The following is a 7,670-nucleotide window of genomic DNA, read 5'->3' as shown; positions in this document are numbered from 1 at the left end:
CACCTCCAGCAGGGACCCGAGGACAGCCTTGAGGACACGAACCCCAGGGGGCGCCTGAAGACTGGCCCAGCTCTTGAAGATAGGTGGGAGGACCCAGATCCAGTTCTCTGGCTCAGATCTGATGCTTGGGTGGCTTTGGTTCCTCGGCCCCAGGGGTGTGTATAGGGCCAGCTGCAAAGATGTAGGGCTTGGGTACCACACACACACACTGAGCAAGACCTTACCCAGCCTTACCAGGACTCCTGGGTCAGCTGTTACTGAGTTTCCGTGGAGGTCGGGCTCAAGTCTCCCCTAACAGGCCAGGGCCCTCCCCTGTCTGATCCTCTGACACCAGCAGTTCATCTCCTGACTGGTAACTGCCCAGAGATATTAGCAAGTAGCTGTGGTCTGAGATGACTGCTCCCAAAGGCCCTCTGTCATCAGCAGGCTGACAACTCAGGTTTCTGACCCTGTAAGCTGAAGAGGCAAGGGACAGTTGCAGGCAGTTAACCCACCAGATACCCAGGTCTGACTGTCCCAGTGCAGGCAGAAACATCAAGAACCAAGAAGTCCCTTTGCCTGTGCTCCCTCCCATCCTTAGATGAGCTTGACATTTGGCCCCTGTTAAAGCGTGGCACCAATTCATGGTGCCAGCCCTCATCAGCCAAAACCAAACAGCCAAGAAAGCTTGTCAAACCATCCGCTTTCCGATTTTGCACAATGAAAACCAGTAGCATATTTTTTTCCATGTATTTCCAGTAAATACGCTTCTTCAGACTGCACTGGCCCACCACACCTCCTGCCACACTAGCCCTCCCACCTATGGCTCTAGGGCTCCCCTCAATGCCACAATCCCTTGGGGTGCCACTGGCTTAAGGGACATCCATGCTGATAGGAGGAAGGGACCCCCAGAGCAGGAGTCCTTAACCCAACAAGAAAGCATCAGAGCCATTAGCAGTGATAGGGCAGGGAATGTAAGAGATGGTTCTTATTAAAGCCAGCACAAGGACTCCTGGATGGCTCAGCAGTTAAGCTCTGCCTTCGGCTCAGGGCATGATCCTGGAATTCAGGGATCGAGTCCCACATTGGGCTCGCTAAGGGGAGCCTGCTTCTCCCTTTGCCTGTGTCTCTGTCATGAATAAGTAAATAAAATCTTTATTTTTTTATTAATGAGAGACACAGGGAGAGAGAGAGAGAGGCACACACAGGCAGAGGGAGAAGCAGGCTCCACACAGGAAGCCCAATGAGGAACCCCATCCAATGACCCCAGGATCATGCCCCAGGCAAAGGCAGGCACTAAACCGCTGAACCACCCAGGGATCCCCTAAATAAAATCTTTGAAACAGACACACACACACACACAGAGATACACCTTTCCTGAGTAATCAGACAGTCAAATGCAATACCAGCCAAGAGTCATGCCTATTTTATTAGCAAGTAGAAGTTAAAATTACAACATCCAGTACAGGGAGGCTGTACGGAAGTCAGACTGTGCTCTCCTCAACTTTGCATCCTGACATGGAAGGATAATGTATTCCAATGATTAGGTGCTGATGACATTATATATCTGGTACAACCACCCTGGAAAGCATTTGCTTATATATAAGCAAGTACTTGTAGAGGGATTAAAGGATACTTGTTTCTTCCCTTTTTGGGAGACAGACACTTAAAGAAATCTTCAGAGTGCTGGATGACCACACAGTGGAACTGAGACCTCAAAGACCAAATACATTGAAGAATAAACACTATGCAAACAAACTGAAAAAGTCAAAGATGGCTTCCACCATCAACAAGCAAGACTCAGCAATCTCGGAGGAGTGGAAGGCTTAGAATTCCAGAATCACCACACATAACACTCAAAACACCTGGTTCTCAACTAAAAGTATTAAAAATATGCTAAGAAACTGGAAAGTATGGCCTATTCACAGGGAAAAAATAATTGACAGAAACCATTCCTGAAGAAGTCCAGACACTAGAATTATTAGTCAAAGATGTTAAATTAATGGTCTTATATATGTTGAATGACATAAAGGAAGTCATGGGCAAAAAAACTAAAGGAAAGCAAGAAAGTGATACATAAACAAAATGAGAATATTAATAAAGAGACACAACTTGCAAAAACAAAACCAAATCTGGAGCCAAAAATACAATAATTGAAATGAAAAAAATTCACTGGAGCAGTTCAACGGATGTGGCAGAAGAAAGGATCAATGAACTTGAAGACAGGACAATTGAAATTATGCAGTGTAAGGGAAAAAAGAATGAAGAAAAATGAATAAATCCAAGAAACCTATGGAACACCATCAAAACTGCCAATGTATACATTATATGATGCCAAGAAGGAAAGAAACAAGCAAAAAAGATATATGAAGAAATAATGGCTAAGAATTTCCAAAACCTGAAATGACATGAATATGCCTGTCCAAGAAACTCAATGAGTCCAAACAGTTCATAAACTAAAAGAGATCCACACTGAGGCATATTGTAGTCAAATTGTTAAGGCCCAAAGACAATGTTGAGGGACACCCGGGTGGCTCAGCAGTTGAGCATCTGCCTTTGGCTCAAGTTGTGATCCCGGGGTCCTGGGATCGAGTCCCGTATCGGGCTCCCCACAGGGAGCCTGCCTCTCCCTCTGCCTGTGTCTCTGCCTCTCTCTGTGTCTCTCATAAATAAATAAAATCTTAAGAAAAAAAAAATGAAAATGTTGAAAGCACCAACAAACAAATCCACATGCACCAAGGAGCCTATGTAGGATAAATCACTGATTGCTCTTCACAAACTATGGAAACCAGAAGGTAGTGGGATGGTGTTTTAATAAGTTTGAAAGGAAAAAAGATGTCAACCAAGAATTCAATACCCAGCAAAACTATCGTTCATTCTTGAGGGTGAAATTAAGACATTTCCAGATAAAGAAAAGCTGACAGAGTTCATTACCGAGTAGACCTGCTTTACAAAATATGCTAAAGGGAGTCCTCTAGGCTGAAATGAAAGGACATGAAACAGTAACTCAAAGCCATAGGACAAAATAACATGAACTAAATAGGTCGTATTACTTAACTTTTGTTATGGTTTATTTTCCTACATGGCTTAATATTCTAATGCATAAAATAATCATAAGTCTATGTTGGTGGGCATAAAACAGATAAATGTCTGTGACAATAACAATATAAGGAGAGAAGGCCAGAGATAAATAGGAAGAATGCTTATACTACTAAAATTACATCAGTATTATTCAAACTAGGCTGTTATAAGCTTAAAATAATCCCCACAGTAACCACAAAGAAAATAACTAAAAATATACACATATACAGAAAAAGAAAGAAAGGAATTAGAATAGTATACTACAAGACACAAGTACAAAAAAAAAAAAAAAAAAAACAGGCACTGACATAGAAATAGAGGGGGAAAAAAACAAGACATATGTAAGACAGATGATAGAAGTAAATATTATCAGTAATCATATAAAATACAAATGGATTAAGCTATCCTAGAAAAGGCAGAGATTGGCAGTTTGGATTTTAAAGAATCAGGATCCAACTACATGCAGTCTATGAAAGATCACCTTAGCAATAAGGACACAAAGAAGTTGAAAGGATGAAGAAATATAATTCATGCACAGTAACTAGAAGAGAGTTGAAATGGCTCTAGTATTATCAGACAGAGACATGTTGACAAAAAAAGCTAGAAGATTAGAAGAGACAAAGAAAGAAATTATAGATAAAAAGCAAGAAAATATTATAATACATACACATACACACCTAATGGTAGAGTCCTAAAATATGCAAAGCAAAAATGACAGTTTTGAAAGAGGGAGAAAAGTTCTTATAATAAGGATAGGAGACTTCAATACTCCTCTTTCAATAATAGATAGAACAACCAAACAGAAAATCAACAAGGAAAGAAGACCACCTGAAGGACACTAAAACCAATTAGACCTAAGAAACATCTACAGAACACTCCATGCAACAGCAGAATACATATTCTCCTAAAGTGCACATGGAACATTCTCTAGACCATAGTAGAGTCTACAAAGCAAGTCGCAACATATTTAATTCTGGGTTTTTTTGTTTTTAAAGGTTTTATTTTATTCTCTCATGATAAATAAAATCTTTAAAAAATTTTTAAATCCTAAATTATCTTTTCCAATTACAATAAAACTAGAAATCAATTACAGAAGAAAAATTGGAAAATTAAACCAAAAATTTTTTTAAGATTTTATTTATTTATTCAGGAGAGACACACAGAGAGAGGCAGAGACACAGGCAGAGGGAGAAGCAGGCTCCATGCAGTGAGCCCAATGTGGGACTTGATCCTGGGCCTCCAGGATAATGCCCTGGGCTGAAGGCGGCGCTAAACCACTGAGCCACCAGGGCTGTCCCTAAACCAAACTTTTAAACAACAGGTAAGTGGAAGAAGAAATTACAAGGGAATGTAGAAAATACTTAGTGATGAATGAAAGCAAAACCACAATATACCAAAGCTTATGGGATGTTGTGAAAGCAGTGCATAGAAAGAAATTTAAAACTTTAAAAGCATACATGAAGGGGTGCTTGGGTGGCTCTGTCAGTTAAACATCTGCCTTCAGCTCAGGTCTTGATCTCAGGGTCCTGAGTTCAAGCCCTGCACTTGGCTCCATGCTGGTCGAGGTGCCTATTTTAAAATTAATTAGCTAATTAATTTGTTAAAGTTCTCAACCAATAACCTAACTGTACACTCCAAGAAACTAGGGGGGAAAAGTGTGCCTGGGTGGCTCAGTTGGTTAAGCATCTGACTCTTGATTTGGCTCCTGCTGGGCTCCACACTGAGTGTGGAGTCTACTAAAGATTACTCTCTCCCTCTTCCTCTGTCCCTCCTCCACCCCCACTCTCTCTCTCTCTCTCTCTCTCTCTCTCTCTCTCTCTCGAAGAAGAAGAAGAAGGAAGAAGAAGAAGAAGAAACCAGGGAAAAGCAAACTAAACACAAATAGAAAGAAGGTTGATAGTAAAGATCAGAGTGGAAATAATGATCTAGAAAATACAGAAATAGGGCAGCCCCGGTGGCTCAGTTTAGCGCCGCCTACAGCTCAGGGCGTGATCCTGGAGACCTGGGATCGAGTCCCACGTCGGGCTCCCTGCATGGAGCCTGCTTCTCCCTCTGCCTGTGTCTCTGCCTCTCTCTCTCTTCTCTGTGTATTCTCATGAATAAATAAATAAAATCTTAAAAAAAAAAGAAAAGAAAATACAGAAATAGAGAAAATCAACAAACTTCAAGTTAGCTCATTGAATTGATCAACAATGTTGACAAACTTTTAAGCTAGGTAAATAGAGAAAATTTAAATTATTAAAAAACAGAAGTAAATGTGTGGTCATCGTGACCAGCCTCACAGAAATAAAAAGGATTATGTAAGAATACTACGAACAACTGTATGCTAACAAATTAGATAATCTAGATGAAATGGACAAATTCCTAGAAACACACAATCTACCACTGACTCCTGAAGGAGAAAATCTGAATAGATTTGTATCTAGTAAGAAGATTGAATCAATGATCAAAATCTTCCCAACAAAGAAAAACCCAACACAGATGGCTTCACTGGTTGATTCTACTGAACATTAAAAAAAAAAAAAAAAGAATAAATACTAATCCACAAATTCTTTCTAAAAATTAAAGTGGAGGGTGGCTTGATGACTCAGTTAAGCATCCAACTCTGGGTTCAGCTCAGGTCATGACCTCAGGGTCATGAGATCAACCCCACATCAGGCTCCACGATCAGCATGGAGTCGGCTCCTTCTGCCTCTCCCCCACAATAAATATTTTAAAAATTTAAGTGGAAGTAAAACTTTCTAACTCATTCTATGAGGCTCAGATTACCCTGGTATCAAAGAGAAACAAAAACTAGGTATCTATATCCCTTATGACTACCGATGCAAAATCCTCAATAAAATACTAGCAAACCATGGGATGCCTGGGTGACTCAGCATTGGAGCGTCTGCCTTGGGCCCAGGGCATGACCCAGGGGTCCTGGGATCGAATACTGCATTGGGCTCCCCACAGGGAGCCTGCTTCTCCCTCTGCCTGTGTCTCCGCCTCTCTCTATATATCTTTCATGAATCAATAAAACCTTTTTTAAAAATTCTAGCAAAGCGGGATCCCTGGGTGGCGCAGCGGTTTAGCGCCTGCCTTTAGCCCAGGGCGCGATCCTGGAGACCCGGGATCGAATCCCACATCAGGCTCCCGGTGCATGGAGCCTGCTTCTCCCTCTGCCTGTGTCTCTGCCTCTCTCTCTCTCTGTGACTATCATACATAAATAAATAAAAATTAAAAAAAATTCTAGCAAAGCAAATTCAATAGACTGTTGGAAAGGATTATACACTATGACCAAGTGGAATTTATCCCTAGAATGAAAGAATGGTTAACATCAAAATCGGTCATTGTAATTGATCACATTATCAGAATGAAACAAACAAACAAAAAAAACCCACTTGATCTTTTCAACTGATACAAAACAAGCTTTTGGTAAAACTTCAGTTTCTTGATAAAAGCACTCAATAAACCAGAAATAAAAAGAAATGTCCTCAGCATGGTAAAAATCATATAGAAAAACCTAATATAATACATAATGGTAAAGACTGAAGGCTTTAAGATCAAGAACAAGTAAAGGATGCTCGCTTTTGCTACTTCTATTCAAGAAAGTACTGGAAATTCTAGCCAGAGCAATTAGGCAAGGAAAGTGAATACAAGGCACCCAAGTTGGAAAAGAAGTTAAACTATCCGTGTTAACAGACTACATGACCTTATATATGAGGAAACCCTAAAGATTACACACGCCAAAAAGAAAAAAACAAGACAAAACAAAATCTTAGGAACAAACTAATTCAGCAAAATAGCAATATACAAAACCAGGACATAAACATTAGTTGCATTCCATTAATTAAAAAGAAAAATTAAGAAGGACCCCTCGGTGGCTCAGTGGTTGAGCATCTGCCTTTGGCTCAGGTCATGAACCCGGGGTCCCGGGACCAAGTCCCACATCGGGTCCCTTCTGGGAGCCTGCTTCTCCCTCTGCCTGTGTTTCTGCCTCTTTCTCTCTCTCTGTCTCCCATGAATATATAAATAAAATATTTTAAAAAGAAAAGAACAGGGATCCCTGGGTGGCGCAGCGGTTTGGCGCCTGCCTTTGGCCCGGGGCACGATCCTGGAGACCCAGGATCGAGTCCCACATCGGGCTCCCGGTGCATGGAGCCTGCTTCTCCCTCCGCCTGTGTCTCTGCCTCTCTCTCTCTCTCTGTGACTATCATAAATAAATAAAAAATTAAAAAAAAAAAAGAAAAAAAATAAAAAGAAAAGAACATTTAAACAAATGGAAATAGGGGATCCCTTGGTGGCGCAGCGGTTTGGCGCCTGCCTTTGGCCCAGGGCGTGATCCTGGAGACCCGGGATCGAATCCCACGTCGGGCTCCCAGTGCATGGAGCCTGCTTCTCCCTCTGCCTGTGTTTCTGCCTCTCTCTCTCTCTCTGTCTCTCATGAATATATAAATAAAATCTTTTAAAAAGAAAAGAACATTTAAACAAATAGAAATATATCCTATGTTCATGGAAGGCTTGATGGATTCATATGACAATACCATCCTAACTGATCTATAGATTCAATGCAATCCCTATCAAAAGCTGTGATTTTGCAGAAATAGAAAATCCCATCCTAAAATTCATAT

The sequence above is a fragment of the Vulpes vulpes genome, unplaced genomic scaffold (assembly GCF_048418805.1).
Source record: "Vulpes vulpes isolate BD-2025 unplaced genomic scaffold, VulVul3 u000000671, whole genome shotgun sequence".
Lineage (NCBI taxonomy): Eukaryota > Metazoa > Chordata > Mammalia > Carnivora > Canidae > Vulpes > Vulpes vulpes.
This window is presented reverse-complemented; position numbering follows the sequence as displayed.